General features: G+C 42.4%; 1 protein-coding gene across 1 annotated transcript in view; it reads right to left on the bottom strand.

The window, feature by feature from the left end:
* LRRC52 (leucine rich repeat containing 52) overlaps positions 1 to 19,566 on the bottom strand; it is a 477,692-nt gene that overhangs the window by 358,890 nt on the left and 99,236 nt on the right. The gene's annotated exons all lie outside the window — the stretch shown is intronic.

Here is a 19,566-nt window from a genome sequence, read left to right as displayed (position 1 = left end):
TGAAGTTGATGTGGAGGAGAGCCCACTTAAAGGAGCACTTGATATCCGTTGAAGCACCTGCTGTTTTTGTGCCTCATCTGGAATTTGTAGCGATTGGCGTGGCCGTAAGAAAGGGATCTTATCACATTGTCCGCTAAAAGAAGTAGACATTTTAGTTTGGCTGGAAGATGGTCTTTCTTCTGCACCTACCCCACGGACACAACCTTTTTTCCCCTTCCCAACACGCCTATTCCCCTTTCCACCAGCAGCAGGCCTTTTTCCACTCATTTTGGTGGTTAACTAATTCACAACTCTGGAGTTGTTTGCACAAAAAAACAATGGATGGTAACCGAGCAGAGCTGAGTGGCCAAACTGTGGTATTAGGCCAAAACTATTGGCTGGGTTAGATGCAGAAAAAAATTATTTTTAATTTGCAACCTGATGGAGGTCAGTATAGATGGACTAATAGACCAAGTCCCACACACCGGTAGAAGCCCAAATATTTTTTCAGAGCTAGATGCAGAAAATTTTTTTAATCAATTTGCAACCTGATGGAGGTCAGTATAGATGGACTAATAGACCAAGTCCCACACACTGCTAGAAGCCCAAATATTTTTTCAGAGCTAGATGCAGAAAAAAATTATTTTTAATTTGCAACCTGATGGAGGTCAGTATAGATGGACTAATAGACCAAGTCCCACACACTGCTAGAAGCCCAAATATTTTTTCAGAGCTAGATGCAGAAAAAAATTATTTTTAATTTGCAACCTGATGGAGGTCAGTATAGATGGACTAATAGAACAAGTCCCACACGCTGCTAGAAGCCCAAATATTTTTTCAGAGATAAATGAAGAAGAAAATTATTTTTAATTTGCAACCTGATGGAGGTCAGTATAGATGGACTAATAGACCAAGTCCCACACACTGCTAGAAGCCCAAATATTTTTTCAGAGCTAGATGCAGAAAAAAATTATTTTTAATTTGCAACCTGATGGAGGTCAGTATAGATGGACTAATAGACCAAGTCCCACACACTGCTAGAAGCCCAAATATTTTTTCAGAGCTAGATGCAGAAAAAAAATATTTTTAATTTGCAACCTGATGGAGGTCAGTATAGATGGACTAATAGACCAAGTCCCACACACTGCTAGAAGCCCAAATATTTTTTCAGAGCTAAATGAAGAAAAAAATTATTTTTAATTTGCAACCTGATGGAGGTCAGTATAGATGGACTAATAGACCAAGTCCCACACACTGCTAGAAGCCCAAATATTTTTTCAGAGCTAGATGCAGTAAACAATTATTTTTAATTTGCAACCTGATGGAGGTCAGTATAGATGGACTAATAGACCAAGTCCCACACACCGCTAGAAGCCCAAATATTTTTTCAGAGCCAGATGCAGAAAATTTTTTTATTCAATTTGCAACCTGATGGAGGTCAGTATAGATGGACTAATAGACCAAGTCCCACACACTGCTAGAAGCCCAAATATTTTTTCAGAGCTAAATGAAGAAAAAAATTATTTTTAATTTGCAACCTGATGGAGGTCAGTATAGATGGACTAATAGACCAAGTCCCACACACTGCTAGAAGCCCAAATATTTTTTCAGAGCTAGATGCAGAAAAAAATTATTTTTAATTTGCAACCTGATGGAGGTCAGTATAGATGGACTAATAGACCAAGTCCCACACACCGCTAGAAGCCCAAATATTTTTTCAGAGCTAGATGCAGAAAATTTTTTTATTCAATTTGCAACCTGATGGAGGTTAGTATAGATGGACTAATAGACCAAGTCCCACACACTGCTAGAAGCCCAAATATTTTTTCAGAGCTAGATGCAGAAAAAAATTATTTTTAATTTGCAACCTGATGGAGGTCAGTATAGATGGACTAATAGACCAAGTCCCACACACTGCTAGAAGCCCAAATATTTTTTCAGAGCTAGATGCAGAAAAAAATTATTTTTAATTTGCAACCTGATGGAGGTCAGTATAGATGGACTAATAGAACAAGTCCCACACGCTGCTAGAAGCCCAAATATTTTTTCAGAGATAAATGAAGAAAAAAATTATTTTTAATTTGCAACCTGATGGAGGTCAGTATAGATGGACTAATAGACCAAGTCCCACACACTGCTAGAAGCCCAAATATTTTTCAGAGCTAGATGCAGAAAAAAATTATTTTTAATTTGCAACCTGATGGAGGTCAGTATAGATGGACTAATAGAACAAGTCCCACACACTGCTAGAAGCCCAAATATTTTTTCAGAGATAAATGAAGAAAAAAATTATTTTTAATTTGCAACCTGATGGAGGTCAGTATAGATGGACTAATAGACCAAGTCCCACACACTGCTAGAAGCCCAAATATTTTTTCAGAGCTAGATGCAGAAAAAAATTATTTTTAATTTGCAACCTGATGGAGGTCAGTATAGATGGACTAATAGACCAAGTCCCACACACTGCTAGAAGCCCAAATATTTTTTCAGAGCTAGATGCAGAAAAAAATTATATTCAGTTTGCAACCTGATGGAGGTCAGTATAGATGGACTAATAGAATGATGCTATGCCCAAAAGATTTTACTTCACTAGGTGCAGTAAAAAAATTGGTATTCTATACACAGGTGGTATATCTTGCAACACAGATAGGCTACTCCACTGACTAACACACTCTGCAATAGGCCAAAAAGGATTAGCTTTGCTAGATTCAGCCAAATGCTGTGAAAAAAACTTGCACAGCACTGGCACAGACCTGCCTGGCAAAAACTCATAGGAACTGATGTAACCTAGTCCTGAAAAGGACTCCAATTACAATTAGTCTTTACTCCCACAATCTATCTATTTAAGAGCACAGACCTGCCTGATAAAAGTCGTAGGAAATGCTGTAACCTAGTCCTTAAAAGGACTGCAATCACAACTATTCCCTACTCCCAAGCTATCTGTATATTTGTGCGAAAATTGGCTTGAAATTAACAAGGTATAGCGCACACAGCAACAGCGGTGCCGTCTAACACGCAGCTGCAGCAGTGAGAAAATGGTGGCGACGGGGAAAATGGCTTGGTCTTATAGGGCAAGGACATGTGACATACACTGCCAATCACACATGCCCTTGCTTGTGTGAAAAAAAGCACTTCGCTCCGTGTGTGCGCTGCTGATAGGCTGACAGATTGCACCTCCCCACTGCAAATGCGGGAAAGAGAAAAAAAAATGGAGATCTTCATTGTTCCTGCAGAGATCCATCCCCTGCCCCTCCCCCCGCCCCGCTGTACACTCAAACTGCGTATTAACATTAATTTTCATCATTACTGAGAAAAAATCCAGTTATGATTTTGGTGCACGAACAGTTATCGAACATAACCTCGAACAGCCGAATTTTTCTCAAATTGTTCGTGTTCGCCGACCGGCTCGAACACCGCCCAAAACAGCTCGAATTTGAGATTGGCGAACAGTTCGAGTAGAACAACGCTCATCTCTAGTCCTGACGGATAAGCGCAGCCAGCTGTACAGTGTCCATTTTATGACACGATCAGATATCAAAATCAAACATCAGAATGATGTCAGTTTGAGACTAAATTCCCTGTCTGAGAACTGATTTTGATAAGTGATTCTGACGAGTGATTCTGACGAGTGATTCTGACGAGTGATTCTGACGAGTGATTCTGACAAGTCACTTTGATAAGTGACTTTTACAACTGTGATAAAAAAAAATAACTGTTCGCTGATGGGACTTGAACCCAAAATTCTGTGTCCCCAGGTCAGTGCACTAACCACTGAGCTATAAACTCAGTTGTAAAAATCTAGGAGTTCTATTTGGTTATATGTAGTGTTGAGCCACCCCCGTAGTGTTCGAATTCGGTTCGGTTCGTCGAACACCCGTATGTTCGCCGAACTGTTCGTCGAACTGTTCGTCGAACACCTTCGAACACCGTTAAAACCAATGGCAGGCAAGCAAAAACACATAGAAACACATAGAAAACACCTTCAAAGGTGTCAAAAAGCTGACAAACTGCTCAGAAGACACAACTAACACATGGAAAAGTGACAAGTACATATAGTCATGTGAAAAGAAAAGAGGTGGAGGAGTAAAAGGAGGGGGAGACACAGATATAGGCATGTCATGCCCTTCTAAAACCAAAAATGTGCGAAGCCGACACGGCCAGTCCCTTCCTGCCCGTGCGACCTCCGTGTCGCCGGGTTTGTGCCAGAGCCGCGGTGGACCCTGACGGCCAGCCCCCCTCTCCCAATACTGGTGCCTGTCCGCTGGTGGGTCGAGCGAGCCCCCCTGTGGTGGAGGCAGGTCTAAGCTTTTTAATTTAATTTGTCTCTCTAATTTGAATGAATACACTTTAAATCCTTTTACAAGGATCTATTGTAGGGCAAGTCTCATGCCAGCAGCCGCGTAATTCCAGCTCCAGTAGCGTCCACTAAAGCTGCTGCAGTTAAAAAGCTTTTATAAGGATCGAGCTCGGCGGTCCACCGCAAGGCGTCCTACCGCCAGTCCCAGCCCCTATTCCTTGGGGTGCCTCCCCGATGCTCTTCACTGAGTGTCCCGGGGGCCCGAACCATTTCCTTTGAAAAAATTAAGCGTCCAAACTACAGGTGGTGTAGCTTGCTTAACAGCTGGGATAATCCGCTGACTAGCAGACACTGCTACTAGGCACAAAGTATTTCCTGGGCTAGATGCAGTTAAAAATTTGTAATTAGATACTCTCGTTGGATGCTGAGAAAGCACTCCATGGAGTCTCCTGGCACGCCATATATTATTCCCTTAAAAAGCTTGGGGTAGGGGTCTAGGGGACCCTTTTATAGGCAAAATCACGGCCCTGTATCGCAATACGTCACCTAGGCTGAAGATAAATGGAACATTTTCATCACCTTTCATAATCACCAATGGGACAAGGCAGGGATGTCCTCTGTCCCCTCTCTTATACATCCTAGTGACGGAGCACCTGCTCTCATCAATTCGCCAAAACCCCAATATTAGGTGGATTGAGGTGGGAGGCACCGAGTACAAGTGCTCTGCATTTGCTGATGATGTCCTAGTATATATCACTCAATCACATATATCCATCCCTGCTGTTATGGCTGAAAAAGATCACTTTGTTACATGGTCAAATTTTAAAATCAATGCAGCGAAGTCTGAGGCCCTCGATGTCTCCCTCCCCAAATCCATACAGGATTCCATCCAGTCCAACTTTCCCTTTGCCTGGCCCTCACAGGGTATCAAATACTTAGGAATTCGTATTCATAGAGACCTCTCCCATCTATGTTATCTTAATTTTGGGCCCTTTATTGAACAACTTCATACAGACCACGGTTGGCAAGTTAAAACTGTAAGATTCACTACGTGAACCACTGGTGTTTTGTGGAAAAGCACATGTACACTGTGTTCCAAATTATTATGCAAAAAGTGTTTAGGAGTGATAAGGGAAGAATTTTTTTGTTTGTCAGTTAAACTCATTGATGGTGATGTGTGTCAGGGCTCTTTATATCACTGTAAGTGACGCACCCCCTGGGCCAGTGTTGTTGGGGATACCCGGAGCCGGATCAGATGGGGGTTGTAGTCTCCGAGTGGCTGTGACCCGGTCCGTGCCCAGGGTGTCAAGCTCAGTGTGTGGCAGTCCTTATGATGTTACTAGATGTTCTTTTGTGTCGACTACGCCACCCGTTGAATTGCGGTCAATACGGCCGCCGCTGCAGCAGGGTCCGCTGAGGCTGGTGATGTATGTGCAGCTCAGGTAGTATAACCCCCAACGGGAGGGGTATAGCCTCAGGGGGTCAGTTGCAGAGGATGGGGGTTGTGGTGGTGCAGCGGGGATGGAAATGAGACTCAGAGTCGGGCTGTGCAGTTCAGGGTTTGTTTACTTACTGCAGTTGTTCTGGTCACTCCGGCCTTAAGTGACCACCCGAGCCGTGCTGCGTCCACCAGGTCCTGGACTCGGCCAACCCCCAGGTGATTCTGGAGCGTGGTCCTGAGCTCCCTTTCTGTCCTGTCCTCTTCTCTGGCCTTCCCCACCAGGGATCCACCTATGTCCGGCTCCCTCGGGCCTCTTGGTGGTAAACCCTTGTCTCTGGGTTCCCTGACCCTATTCGTGGTCTGCCTTCCGGGTGGATTTAGTGGGTGATCGTGGCAGATCCTGCCCACGACCTCCGGTTCCTGGCTAAGGTGTGCTGTAGCCTCTGCCAGCTTGGGATCCGGTACCCTGTTGCCAACTCTTCACCCTCTGATCTAATTTGGGCTCTTGGAGTTCCTTCTTTCTCCCCCTCTGGGTCTTTCTTTCTCCTCTCTCTCTCTGGGCCTTGGAGCTGCTCTCCTCCTCTGCTCTCTTCCTCTGCTCTGCTCTGACAAAAGACTGACAGACTGACTGACGTCTCACAGACTGACCCTGATCTAAGATGGTGCCCACCTTATATACTCCCTCTATGTGTGAGCTCAGGTGACCAGCACCCAATGAGCTCCTAGCACTACCCAGGCTGCTCCCCCTATCTGCCCCTACACTACTGGGATGTTCCACCCCCCTCCCACTCCAGCCAGGAACAGACACTGTCGTACCTGCACATTTCTCTAGTGGGAGTACCATCGGTCTGTTCCTCGGAAATGGGATGTGTGTAGTGCATGCAGCTAACTGAGCTCAGTTCCACACTCCATCCTTACCCGGGAGTGGAATATCACACTTCTGGGTTGAGGTGTAATACCCCTGTAGCAGCCGAATCCTCAGGGTGCTACATAAGCAATTGCAGACACCTGTGCTAATTAGTTTGGCAGGTGTGTCCAATGAAAGGCAAGACTACTTAAGAAGGCTGTCCCACATTATTAAGCAGCCTACATTTTCTGCCAAAATGGGAAAGAAAAAGGATGTGTCGGCTGCTGAGAAGCAACAAATTGTGGAGTGTTTAGGTCAAGGCATGACTACAATCAACATTGCCAAGACACTTCATCCTGATCATCGAACAATAAAGAAATATGTAGCTGATTCACAGTACACACGTGTGCGTGCTGATAAGGGAAAATTGAGGATTCATTCCTGCAGGCAATTACGTCAGGTTAAAAGAGCAGCGGCAAAAAAGCCTTGTCATAGCAGCAGACAAGTTTTTGAAGCTGCTGGTGCCTCCAACGTCCCCCAAACAACAAGATGCAGAGTCCTTCAGAGGTTTGCAGCTGTGCGTAAGCCATCCTGTCGACCTCCTCTATCCACTGCACACAAGCAGAAACAGCTCCAGTGGTCTAAACAATACATGAAGACTGACTTGAAAACTGTTTTGTTCACCGATGAGTGCGGTGCAACGCTCGATGGTCCAGATGGATGGAGTGGAGGATGGCTGGTTGATGGACACTCCACGCAAACACGGCTACAGCGCCAACAAGGAGGATGTGGAGTAATGTTTTGGGCTGGAATCATGGGGAGAGTGATTGTCGGCCCCTTTAGGATCCCTGAAGGGGTAAAGATGAACTCCATAATGTATGTGGAGTTTCTCAAACAGCACTTCCTGCCATGGTTCAAGAAGAAGAACCGTGTATTCCGCAGCAAGATCATTTTCATGCATGATAATGCACTGTCTCATGCTGCACATAACACATCTGCATCTCTGGCTGATATGGGCATAAAAGGGGACAAACTTATGGTGTGACCCCCATGCTCCCCTGACCTCAACCCCATTCAGAACCTCTGGAGCATCATCAAAAGGAGTGTCTATGATGGCGGGAGGCAGTTCACATCTAAGCAACAGCTCTGGGAGGGTATTCTGTCCTCATGCAAAACAATTGAAGCAGAAACCATCCAAAACCTGACAAATTCAATGGACGAGAGAGTTCAGAAGCTCCTTTCGAACAAGGGGTCCTATGTGCAAATGTAACATCGCCTAGAATAAAGTTTTGAGTTGAAAACTGTTTGATTTCAGTTTCTAATAACCTGCTAATGCTTATAATTTCAAAAATGACCATTTTTTTGTTCTTTATTAAAATGAAAAGGTTGATCGGAGAGTGTGGGGGATCTAAGAGTGTGGCAGCCTAGTAGTCAGGATTACTTCGAATTCTGACAATCTGAGGGTCATGTTGCAGGTAGTGCAGCAAGAAGGCACTCATGTGTCTGGCGCATCTAGGAGCCCCAAAATTATTTTCCGGGCTAGATGCAGCTAAAAATTATTATTAATTTGAAAGCTGATGGAGCTTAGTATAGATGGCCTAATAGAATCAGTACTGCAAACTGCTACAAAGCCCAAATTATTTTCCAGCCAAGATACAGATAAACATGATTAGTAATTTTAAATCTGGTGGAGCTTAGTATAGATGGCCTAATAGAATCAGTACTGCACACTGCTACAAGGCCCAAATTATTTTCCAGCCAAGATACAGATAAACATGATTAGTAATTTTAAAGCTTAAAACGGTTGGTGAGGTGATTTTAACATATCATCAAGCTTTTACTCTCCCCAGGATGACACAGGGGTAGAAAAGTCGTTTCGGATCCATGATTTGTTCATCTTTATGAACGTGAGTCTGTCTACATTATCAGTGGACAGCCGCGTGCGCTTATCTGTCAGCACACCACCAGCAGCGCTGAACACACGTTCAGACAGAACGCTGGCTGCAGGCATGACAAGATCTCCAAGGCATAAGTGGCGAGCTCCGGCCATTTATCCAGATTGGAAGCCCAAAAAGAGCAAGGGTCCAGTGACACAGTCATGGCTTCAATGTTTACTTGGAGATACTCCTGTACCATCATCTCTAGACGTTGACTATGTGTCAGACTTCTTGTCTCCTGTGGCCTTGCAAAGGATGGGCTAAAAAAGTGGTGAAATGATTCCGCAAAATTGATGTTACCAGCAGATACTGTGGTGATTCTGTTACGGTTTGAGTGCTGAACACTCGACGGTCCCACGGTTGGCAAGTTGGAACTGTGAGATTCACTACATGCACCACTGGTGTTTTGTGGAAAAGCACATGTAAGATTCTGCAACAGTCTCTGCTGATACTCCTGCATGTGTGCATCCCTTTCTATGGCAGGAATAATTTCTGCAAATTTACTTTTGTACCGGGGATCTAACAGTGTGGCAACCCAGTAGTCAGGATTATTTGTAATTCTCACAATTCGAGCGTCATGTTGCCGGTAGTGCAGCAAGAAGGCACTCATATGTCTTGCGCATCCAGGAGCACCAAGTCCCTGTTGTGTTGGTGCTGATGAGTCTTCCATCAGTTCGTCCTCCACTTCTTCCTGGGCTCCTGCACCTTCCTCACTAGTTTGGCTGCTACCATGCGCCCTGGTAAAACCACCTCCCCCACCCTCACATGCCTGCCGCCTTGGTGCTGCCAACCGTCTGGACCTTGCAGATGTTACGCCTTCCGCATACAACTCCTCCTCCTCTACTTCCTCCACCTCCTCTTGTGCCACCACCTGACTCCGAATTCTGTTTAACATGTGCTCCAGCATGTAAATCACCAGAATAGTCATGCTGATAATGGCATTGTCAGCACTAAACATCTTCGTCGCCATTTCAAAACTGTGCAGAAGGGTGCATAGGTCCCTGATCTGAGACCACTCCTCCAGCGTGATTTGCCCCACCTCTGGATCTCATTGGCCCAGGCTATACGTCAGAACGTATTGGACCAGGGCTTGTCGGTGCTGCCACAGTCGCTGCAACATGTGCAGAGTTGAATTCCACCGGGTAGGCACATCGCATTTTAGCCGGTGAAGTGGCAGGCCCAACGACTTCTGTAGAGATGTAAGTCGCTGAGCTGCGGGATGCGAACGGCGGAAGTGAGCACACAGCGACCGTGCCCTCTGCAGAAGGCCATCTAGTCCGGGATAGTGGGCTAAAAATTGCTGGACAACCAGGTTCAACATGTGAGCCATACAAGGCACGTGTGTGACATTGCCCCGGCGAAGGGCCGCACCCAGGTTTGCAGCATTGTTGCACACGGCCTTCCCTGGTTTCAGGTCCAGTGGAGACAACCATTCATGAAACTGATTCTACAGAGCTGACCACAACTCCTCAGCTGTGTGACTCACATTTCCCAGACTTTTCAAAGTAAAAACCACCTGATGACGTTGAGCCCTGCTGCCAGCATAGTAAGGAGGTGTGCAGGATCCCTTCTGCGCAGTTAGAAAGCTTGCAGCATGACCAGACAGGCTTTGGGTGCAGGTGGAGGACCGAGAGGAGGTTGAGGAGGCAGAAGCAGTGGAGGAACTTTGAGATAAAGAGGATTGACGCACAACTCGTGGGGACAGCAAGAGTTGGACAGCAGCCCCTTGTCCTGCTGTCACCATAGTTACCCAGTGCCCAGTCAGCGACATGTAACGCCCCTGTCCATGCCTACTCGTCCAAGTGTCTGTGGTGAAATGCACCCTGTCACACACAGAGTTTCTCAAAGAAGCGGTGATGTTGTGTGCGACATGCTGGTGGAGCGCAGGCACACCTTTCTTTGAGAAGTAGTGCCGACTGGGCATCTGGTACTGGGGCACTGCGACGGACATAAGGTCTCGAAAATCCTCTGTGTCCACCAGGCGGAAAGGAAGCATTTCTGTAGCCAAGAGCTTGCAGATGGTGAAATTCAACCTCTTAGCTTTCTCATGGCTAGGAGGAAATGGTCTTTTACTTGTCCACATCTGAGGGACCGAGGGCTGACTGTTGTGCTTAGACGGGTTTGAGAAGTGTGTCCCCGGCAAACTGCAGGTCTGTGAGGAAGAGGCAGGTGGATATGTTAGGTTGCCTTGATCCAAAGGTGGTGCTATCGATGTCGTACAGCGCTGAACACCAGCTGGTGTTACCACCTCCAAAGAAAATGATGACCTGCCAATCGCGCTGGCTGTTGCGGGTAAAGAGGTGGCAGGTCTGCGTCCCAAAACAGGTGTGACTGCTGTCCCCCCAGTCACAGAGGATGAAGAGGCCGCGGATGCACAAGATGTGGCAAACGATGGTTGGCCCGGCCGGCTAGGCCACATTGTAGCACAGTGAGCTTCCCACTGCAACTTATGCTTCAATTCCATGTGCCGGTTCATGCATGAAGTACTCAAACTATGTATTTTTTGGCCTCTACTTAGCTTTTGCTGAAAAATGTTACAGATAACACAAGTTGGGTCATCTTTATCGATCTGAAAAAATGCCCAGGCTATGCAAGGCTTAGCACCCATGCGACCTGAAGAGCCACCACGACATGTGGTCAGAGGCAGAGTTGTGCTTGAGGATGCAGTTGTTGACGTGCTTCCAGTACTACGTCTCTGTCCTGGAAGGCGCAACCTGACCTCGTCGTCACTAGCATCCTCCTCCACCTCCTCTGCTGACCTCATCTCTTGGCTGACTGTGGGTTGACAGTAAGTGGGATCTCCAACCTCATCATCATCACACTGTGTGTTATCACACCCGTTGTCCTCAGAGCCAACCTGTTCCTGCCCTGACAAAAAACTAAAGTTGTCACTCCAATCAGGTATTTGAGACTCATCATCGTCTTCCTCATTGTCTCCACCAACAGGAGTTACAGTTTGCGAATGAGGGTTTACATTATGGTCAGAACCTTCTGCGTCTGGTCCTGGATCCGACTCATAAAGATTCTGGGCATCAGTGCAGATCATTTCCTCGTCTGGATTCACAGAAGCTCTGGAGCCGACCTCTGATTCCCAGGCTATAGTATGAGTAAACAGCTCTGCAGACTCAACCATCTGTTCTACCCCATACTCAGATGGGCAGCTGGAGACTTGGGAGCTGTGAGGAAGCAAGTGCGATTGGGGTGACACCTCTGAGGACTGGAGTATTTGTGATGTTGAAGTTGAGGTGGAGGAGAGCCCACTTAAAGTAGAACTTGATATCCGTTGAAGCACCTGCTGTTTTTGTGCCTCATCTGGAATTTGTAGCGATTGGCGTGGCCGTAAGAAAGGGATCTTATCACATTGTCCGCTAAAAGAAGTAGACATTTTAGTTTGGCTGGAAGATGGTCTTTCTTCTGCAGATGTTACTGTTGCTTTAACACCTACCCCACAGACACAACCTTTTTTCCCCTTCCCAACACGCCTATTCCCCTTTAAACCAGCAGCAGGCCTTTTTCCACTCATTTTGGTGGTTAACTAATTCACAACTCAGGAGTTGTTTGCACAAACAAACAATGGATGGGATCCGAGCAGAGCTGAGTGGCCAAACTGTGGTATTAGGCCAAAAGTATTGGCTGGGTTAGATGCAGATAAAAATTATATTGAATTTGCAACCTGATGGAGGTCAGTATAGATGGACTAATAGAACAAGTCCCACACACTGCTACAAGCTGAAATATTATTTCAGAGCTAGATGCAGAAAAAAATTATATTGAATTTGCAACCTGATGGAGGTCAGTATAGATGGACTAATAGTACAAGTCCCTCACACTGCTACAAGCAGAAATATTTTTTCAGAGCTAGATGCAGAAAAAAATTATATTGAATTTGCAACCTGATGGAGGTCAGTATAGATGGACTAATAGAACAAGTCCCACACAGAGCTACAAGCTGAAATATTTTTTCAGAGCTAGATGCAGAAAAAAATGATATTGAATTTGTAACCTGATGGAGGTCAGTATAGATGGACTAATAGAACAAGTCCCACACACTGCTACAAGCTGAAATATTTTTTCAGATCTAGATGCAGAAAAAAATTATATTGAATTTGCAACCTGATGGAGGTCAGTATAGATGGACTAATAGAACAAGTCCCACACATTGCTACAAGCTGAAATATTTTTTCAGAGCTAGATACAGAAAGAAATTATATTTAATTTGCAACCTGATGGAGGTCAGTATAGATGGACTAATAGAACAAGTCCCACACACTGCTACAAGCTGAAATATTTTTTCAGAGCTAGATGCAGAAAAAAATTATATTGAATTTGCAACCTTATGGAGGTTAGTATAGATGGACTAATAGAACAAGTCCCACACACTGCTAGAAGCCTAAATATTTTTTCAAAGCTAGATGCAGAAAAAAATTATATTGAATTTGCAACCTGATGGAGGTCAGTATAGATGGACTAATAGAACAATTCCCACACACTGCTACAAGCTGAAATATTTTTTCAGATCTAGATGCAGAAAAAAATTATATTCAATTTGCAACCTGATGGAGGTCAGTATAGATGGACTAATAGAACAAGTCCCACACACTGCTACAAGCTGAAATATTTTTTCAGAGCTAGATACAGAAAGAAATTATATTTAATTTGCAACCTGATGGAGGTCAGTATAGATGGACTAATAGAACAAGTCCCACACACTGCTACAAGCTGAAATATTTTTTCAGAGCTAGATGCAGAAAAAAATTATATTGAATTTGCAACCTTATGGAGGTTAGTATAGATGGACTAATAGAACAAGTCCCACACACTGCTAGAAGCCTACATATTTTTTCAAAGCTAGATGCAGAAAAAAATTATATTGAATTTGCAACCTGATGGAGGTCAGTATAGATGGACTAATAGAACAAGTCCCACACACTGCTACAAGATGAAATATTTTTTCAGAGCTAGATGCAGAAAAAAATTATATTGAATTTGCAACCTTATGGAGGTTAGTATAGATGGACTAATAGAACAAGTCCCACACACTGCTAGAAGCCTAAATATTTTTTCAAAGCTAGATGCAGAAAAAATTATATTGAATTTGCAACCTGATGGAGGTCAGTATAGATGGACTAATAGAACAAGTCCCACACACTGCTAGAAGCCTAAATATTTTTTCAGAGCTAGATGCAGAAAAAAATTATATTGAATTTGCAACCTGATGGAGGTCAGTATAGATGGACTAATAGAACAAGTCCCACACACTGCTAGAAGCCTAAATATTTTTTCAGAGCTAGATGCAGAAAAAAATTATATTGAATTTGCAACCTGATGGAGGTCAGTATAGATGGACTAATAGAACAAGTCCCACACACTGCTAGAAGCCTAAATATTTTTTCAGAGCTAGATGCGGAAAAAAATTATATTGAATTTGCAACCTGATGGAGGTCAGTATAGATGGACTAATAGAACAAGTCCCACACACTGCTACACACTGAAATATTTTTTCAGAACTAGTTGCAGAAAAAAATTATACTGAATTTGCAACCTGATGGAGGTCAGTATAGATGGACTAATAGAACAAGTCCCACACACTGCTACAAGCTGAAATATTTTTTCAGAGCTAGATGCAGAAAAAAATTATATTGAATTTGCAACCTGATGGAGGTCAGTATAGATGGACTAATAGAACATGTCCCACACACTGCTACAAGCTGAATATTTTTTCAGAGCTAGATGCAGAAAAAAATTATATTGAATTTGCAACCTGATGGAGGTCAGTATAGATGGACTAATAGAACAAGTCCCACACACTGGTACAAGCTGAAATATTTTTTCAGAGCTAGATGCAGAAAAAAATTATATTGAATTTGCAACCTTATGGAGGTTAGTATAGATGGACTAATAGAACAAGTCCCACACACTTCAAGAAGCCTAAATATTTTTTCAGAGCTAGATGCAGAAAAAAATTATATTGAATTTGCAACCTTCTGGTGGTTAGTATAGATGGACTAATAGAACAAGTCCCACACACTGTTAGAAGCCTAAATATTTTTTCAGAGCTAGATGCAGAAAAAAATTATAATGAATTTGCAACCTGATGGAGTTCAGTATAGATGGACTAATAGAATAAGTCCCACACACAGCTACAAGCTGAAATATTTTTTCAGAGCTAGATGCAGAAAAAAATTATATTGAATTTGCAACCTGATGGAGGTCAGTATAGATGGACTAATAGAACAAGTCCCACACACTGCTACAAGCTGAAATATTATTTCAGAGCTAGATGCAGAAAAAAATTATATTGAATTTGCAACCTGATGCAGGTCAGTATAGATGGACTAATAGAACAAGTCCCACACACTGCTAGAAGCCTAAATATTTTTTCAGAGCTAGATGCAGAAAAAAATTATATTGAATTTGCAACCTGATGGAGGTCAGTATAGATGGACTAATAGAACAAGTCCCACACACTGCTAGAAGCCTAAATATTTTTTCAGAGCTAGATGCAGAAAAAAATTATATTGAATTTGCAACCTGATGGAGGTCAGTATAGATGGACTAATAGAACATGTCCCACACACTGCTAGAAGCCTAAATATTTTTTCAGAGCTACATGGAGAAAAAAATTATATTGAATTTGCAACCTGATGGAGGTCAGTATAGATGGACTAATAGAACAAGTCCCACACACTGCTTCAAGCTGAAATATTTTTTCAGAGCTAGATGCAGAAAAAAATTATATTGAATTTGCAACCTGATGGAGGTCAGTATAGATGGACTAATAGAACAAGTCCCACACACTGCTACAAGCTGAAATATTATTTCAGAGCTAGATGCAGAAAAAAATTATATTGAATTTGCAACCTGATGCAGGTCAGTATAGATGGACTAATAGAACAAGTCGCACACACTGCTACAAGCTGAAATATTATTTCAGAGCTAGATGCAGAAAAAAATTATATTGAATTTGCAACCTGATGCAGGTCAGTATAGATGGACTAATAGAACAAGTCCCACACACTGCTAGAAGCCTAAATATTTTTTCAGAGCTAGATGCAGAAAAAAATTATATTGAATTTGCAACCTGATGGAGGTCAGTATAGATGGACTAATAGAACAAGTCCCACACACTGCTAGAAGCCTAAATATTTTTTCAGAGCTAGATGCAGAAAAAAATTATATTGAATTTGCAACCTGATGGAGGTCAGTATAGATGGACTAATAGAACATGTCCCACACACTGCTACAAGCTGAATATTTTTTCAGAGCTAGATGCAGAAAAAACTTATATTGAATTTGCAACCTGATGGTGGTCAGTATAGATGGACTAATAGAACAAGTCCCACACACTGCTAGAAGCCTAAATATTTTTTCAGAACTACATGGAGAAAAAAATTATATTGAATTTGCAACCTGATGGAGGTCAGTATAGATGGACTAATAGAACAAGTCCCACACACTGCTTCAAGCTGAAATATTTTTTCAGAGCTAGATGCAGAAAAAAATTATATTGAATTTGCAACCTGATGGAGGTCAGTATAGATGGACTAATAGAACAAGTCCCACACACTGCTACAAGCTGAAATATTTTTTCAGAGCTAGATGCAGAAAAAAATTATATTGAATTTGAAACCTTCTGGAGGTTAGTATAGATGGACTAATAGAACAAGTCCCACACACTGTTAGAAGCCTAAATATTTTTTCAGAGCTAGATGCAGAAAAAAATTATAATAAATTTGCAACCTGATGGAGGTCAGTATAGATGGACTAATAGAACAAGTCCCACACACTGCTACCAGCTGAAATATTTTTTCAGAGCTAGATGCAGAAAAAAATTATATTGAATTTGCAACCTGATGGAGGTCAGTATAGATGGACTAATAGAACAAGTCCCACACACTGCTACAAGCTGAAATATTTTTTCAGAGCTAGATGCAGAAAAAAATTATATTGAATTTGCAACCTTCTGGAGGTTAGTATAGATGGACTAATAGAACAAGTCCCACACACTGTTAGAAGCCTAAATATTTTTTCAGAGCTAGATGCAGAAAAAAATTATAATGAATTTGCAACCTGATGGAGGTCAGTATAGATGGACTAATAGAACAAGTCCCACACACTGCTACCAGCTGAAATATTTTTTTCAGAGCTAGATGCAGAAAAAAATTATATTGAATTTGCAACCTGATGGAGGTCAGTATAGATGGACTAATAGAACATGTCCCACACACTGATACAAGCTGAAATATTATTTCAGAGCTAGATGCAGAAAAAAATTATATTGAATTTGCAACCTTATGGAGGTTAGTATAGATGGACTAATAGAACAAGTCCCACACACTGCTAGAAGCCTAAATATTTTTTCAGAGCTAGATGCAGAAAAAAATTATATTGAATTTGCATCCTGATGGAGGTCAGTATAGAATGACTAATAGAACAAGTCCCACACACTGCTAGAAGCCTAAATATTTTTTCAGAGCTAGATGCAGAAAAAAATGATATTGAATTTGCAACCTGATGGAGGTCAGTATAGATGGACTAATAGAACAAGTCCCACACACTGCTACAAGCTGATATATTATTTCAGAGCTAGATGCAGAAAAAAATTATATTGAATTTGCAACCTGATGGAGGTCAGTATATATGGACTAATAGAACAAGTCCCACACACTGCTACAAGCTGAAATATTTTTTCAGAGCTAGATGCAGAAAAAAATTATATTGAATTTGCAACCAGATGGAGGTCAGTATAGATGGACTAATAGAACAAGTCCCACACACTGCTACAAGCTGAAATATTTTTTCAGAGCTAGATGCAGAAAAAAATTATATTGAATTTGCAACCTGATGGAGGTCAGTATAGATGGACTAGTAGAACAAGTCGCACACACTGCTACAAGCCTAAATATTTTTTCAGAGCTAGATGCAGAAAAAAATTATACTGAATTTGCAACCTGATGGAGGTCAGTATAGATGGACTAATAGAACAAGTCCCACACACTGCTAGAAGCCTAAATATTTTTTCAGAGCTAGATGCAGAAAAAAAATTATATTAAATTTGCAACCTGATGGAGGTCAGTATAGATGGACTAATAGAACACGTCCCACACACTGCTACAAGCTGAAATATTTTTTCAGAGCTAGATGCAGAAAAAAATTATATTGAATTTGCAACCTGATGGTGGTCAGTATAGATGGACTAATAGAAAAAGTCCCACACACTGCTAGAAGCCTAAATATTTTTCCAGAGCTAGATGCAGAAAAAAATTATATGGAATTTGCAACCTGATGGAGGTCAGTATAGATGGACTAATAGAACAAGTCCCACACACTGCTAGAAGCCTAAATATTTTTTCAGAGCTCGATGCAGAAAAAAATTACATTGAATTTACAACCTGGTGGAGGTTAGTATAGATGGACTAATAGAATGATGCTATGCCCAAAAGGTTTTACTTCACTAGGTGCAGTAAAAAAATTTGTATTCTATACACAGGTGGTGTTGCTTGCAACACAGATAGACTACTCCACTGACTAACACACACTGCAATAGGCCAAAAAGGATTTGCTTTGCTAGATTTAGCCAAATGCTGTGAAAAAAACTTGCACAGCACTGGCACAGACCTGCCTGGCAAAAAAGTGATAGGAACTGATGTAACCTAGCCCTGAAAAGGACTGCAATTACAATTAGTCTTTACTCCCAACCTATCTATTTAAGAGCACAGACCTGCCTGATAAAAGTCGTAGGAAATTATGTAACCTGGTCCTTAAAAGGACTGCAATCACAACTCTTCCCTACTCCCAAGCTATCTGTAGATTTGTGCAAAAATTGGCTTGAAATTAACAAAGTATAGCACACACAGCAACAGCGGTGCCATCTAACATGCAGCTGCAGCAGTGAGAAAATGGTGGCGACGGGGAAAATGGCTGGGTCTTATAGGGCAAGGACATGTGACATACAGTGTCAATGACACATGCCCTTGCTTGTGTGAAAAAAAGCAGTTCGCTCCATGTGTGCGCTGCTGATAGGCTGACAGATTGCACCTCCCCACTGTAAATGCGGGAAAGAGAAAAAAAAATGGAGATCTTCATTATTTCTGCAGAGATCCATCCCCTGCCCCTCTGTACACTCAAACTGTGTATTAACATTAATTTTCAGCATTACTGAGAAAAAATCCAGTTATGATTTTGGTGCACTAACAGTTATCGAACATAACCTCGAACAGCCGAATTTTTTTCAAATCGTTTGTGTTCGCCGAACGGCTTGAACACCGCCCAAAACAGCTCGAATTTGAGATTGGCGAACAGTTCGATTCGAACACTGCTCATCTCTAGTTATATGTAAAAACCTAGTTCCATTTGGTTAAAACTGTGTTTATAGCTCAGTGGTTAGTGCACTGGCTTTAGAACACAGAATTTTGGGTTCAAGTCCCATCAGAAAATAGTTACTTTTTCTTTTTTATTATTATTATTATTATTACAGTTGTAAAAGTCACTTGTCAAAGTCACTTGTCAGAATCGCTCGTCAGAATCATTCGTCAAACTGATTTGTCAAAATCACTCATCAACATCACTTGTCAGAATCACGTATCAAAATCAGTTCTCAGACAGGGTATTTAGCCTCAAACTGACATCATTCTGATGTTTGATTTTGATATCTGATCATGTCCTAAAATGGACACTGTACAGCTGTCCCCTGAAACTGTAGACCTCCTAACTTTCATCAAGATGAACAAGTCATGGATCTCCAAGGACTTTTGCACCCCAATCGTAGACTGTACTGATTAGGCGATGTTGTAGTTTTCAGTGTGCTGCACTGATCTCGAGTAATTAAAGTCTATGATATGGCATCTGTGCCTGCTCTTGCTTCTGCTGCAGTTGTTAACACAAATTTTTGGAATTGTGAATAGTGTTGAGCCACCCCCGTAGTGTTCGGGTTCGGTTCGTCGAACACCGGGATGTTCGAGGAACTGTTCGTCGAAATGTTCGTCGAACACCTTAGAACACCGTCGAACACCGTTAAAACCAATGGCAGGCAAACAAAAACACATAGAATCACATAGAAAACACC

This window comes from Phyllobates terribilis, unplaced genomic scaffold, assembly GCF_046119375.1.
Source record: "Phyllobates terribilis strain yellow unplaced genomic scaffold, ASM4611937v1 Scaffold_8__6_contigs__length_399053987, whole genome shotgun sequence".
Taxonomy (NCBI): Eukaryota; Metazoa; Chordata; class Amphibia; order Anura; family Dendrobatidae; genus Phyllobates; species Phyllobates terribilis.
Note: the sequence above shows the minus strand (reverse complement) of the source record. Positions and strands in the feature narration are given on the sequence as shown.